General features: G+C 39.6%; 1 protein-coding gene across 5 annotated transcripts in view; it reads right to left on the reverse strand.

Moving 5' to 3' along the window:
- Window positions 1–2,102, reverse strand: part of Cnot10 (CCR4-NOT transcription complex subunit 10) — a 71,255-nt gene that overhangs the window by 35,984 nt on the left and 33,169 nt on the right. The gene's annotated exons all lie outside the window — the stretch shown is intronic.

Raw genomic sequence — 2,102 nt, forward strand, 5'->3', positions numbered from 1 at the left:
TTTTTTTTTTTTTTTTTTTTTTTTTTTTTTTTTTTTGTACCAGGGATCAAACTCTGGTCCTTGCGCTTGCAGGGCAGGTGGCGGAAACAATGAGCCAAATCCCCTGCCCCCTTTTTCTCCAATTTTTTCTTTTCTTTTCTTTTCTTCTTTTTATTACTTTTATCTAATTATATTTTCTCTCTTTCTCCCTTCCTTTCTCCTTCCCTCCCTCCCTCTCTCTCTTTTTTGAGACAGGGTCTCACTGTAAGTTCAGGCTGGCCTTGAACTCACTGTGTAGCCCAGGCTGGCCTTGAACTTCTGGTGATCCTCCTGCCTCAGCCTCCAGAGCGCTGGAATTACAGGCATGTGCCACTATGCACAGTTCTAACTGTATTTTCTTTTGGTCTTTGATTGGGTGCTTTATTTCAAATTTCTCATCATCCTTTTCTTTATTTTTCAAATTTTACTTTATTTTCCCTTTATCACCCCCCCTTTTTATTAGTATTCTATTAAGCTTTACTAATTTTTATATATTTAGTTGACTCTCTGCCATTTTTGCTGAATTCTTTCCTATTTTTAAATTTTCTAGTACAGGGGATCAAACTCAGAACCCTCTTGCTTGCCAAGCAGGCATGGAGCCACTGAGCTACATCCCTGACTCTTTCCTATTGTTAATGATAGTGTAGTTGCTATATTTAGTAGACATTTACTTCATATCAATATTTGAGGGGCTGGGGACAGAGGCAAAGGCTTACAGTTAGTCATTCCCAGAGCACAGCACCAGAAAGCAGACATTAACTAGAGATCAAGCTCATAGACAAAATACCAAAGGTTGGGCTGGCGATTTAGCTCAGTGGTTCTTGCCTGCCTCACAAGTGCAAGTTCCTGAGTTCAATCCCTGGTACCAAAAAAGAAAGAAAAGAAAACAAAAACAAAACAAAAAAAACCAGACAAAACACCAAATGATGGAAAAAGGTATTCTGTACAATGGGAGCCCTAAAACAAGCAGGAGTAGCTAAGTTATTTTCAGGCAAAGTGGACTTCAAGCTAACACTTACTGAAGGAGGCACAGCAGATCACTACATATTGGTTAAGGGAACAAGTCAATAGAAAGAGGTAACTATAACTATATATGCATTAAATTTGGCACACCCAAATTCATAAAAGAAAATTGCCTTTTAGAAAAGCAAAGTATAGCTGGGTGTGGCACTAACACCTGTAATATCAATAATTTTGAGGCTGAGGCAGGAAGATTTCCAGTACAAGGGCATCTTGGATTACATAATGAGACCCTGTCTCAAAAACCAAAACAAATAAGAAAGAAAACAAAATACAATTACATAGATCAAAGACATTGCTATCACAAATTACTTAAATACTGATTGTGAAAATTGTCAGCCACGCATACTTCTTTAAACTGCTTTGTTCTTATGAGTTGTTTCTCAGAAACTGCTGCTTAGTAAGAGAGCTTCAACATCCTGTATCACCGTGGCAGGTATGCTAGGCAAACCTCAGACTGTCAAGCTCTCCAATCTTCACACACTCAGCTATCATGGGGAGGACAGAATAGGAAAGGGGTACTATGCTCGTGAGAATTATATATCTGATAATTCTGACACAACCTGAACTTCCCCAAAGTCCCACTGACCCCTCAACTCCAGATTCAAAAGGCTTCCAACAACTGCCATTTTAACATCTGTAAGCCGCCTATTCCCGTATCTACTAGGGGCAAATGTGTCAGAGAGACAGCCTGGTAATCCATCAACTCTATTACCTTTTACTGAAGCAGAAGTAAAAGCCCAAGCACTGAAAGAAATGGACTTTATGCAGCACTTTCCATGCTTTGTTACCAGTCCTCCTCTCATCCCCACATCAGCAGATGCCAGCAGATCGCTGTCTCAACAGATAGGACCTTCTCACTGGCTTCAACTCTTCACAATGCCACACTTACCAAGAACCAGAGCGTTAACAAAAGACTTCTGAAATTAAAAATTTCCCTCAAATATTAAAAAAACAGCAGGGCTGGGGATTTAGCTCAATGGTTCCAGTGCCTGCCTCCCAAGCGCAAGGACCTGAGTTCAATCCCCAGTACCAAAAAGAAAAAAAAAAAAAAAAAAAAAAAA

The sequence above is a fragment of the Fukomys damarensis genome, unplaced genomic scaffold, assembly GCF_012274545.1.
Source record: "Fukomys damarensis isolate Sample0158 unplaced genomic scaffold, DMR_v1.0_HiC HiC_scaffold_28, whole genome shotgun sequence".
In the NCBI taxonomy this organism is placed as follows: Eukaryota; Metazoa; Chordata; class Mammalia; order Rodentia; family Bathyergidae; genus Fukomys; species Fukomys damarensis.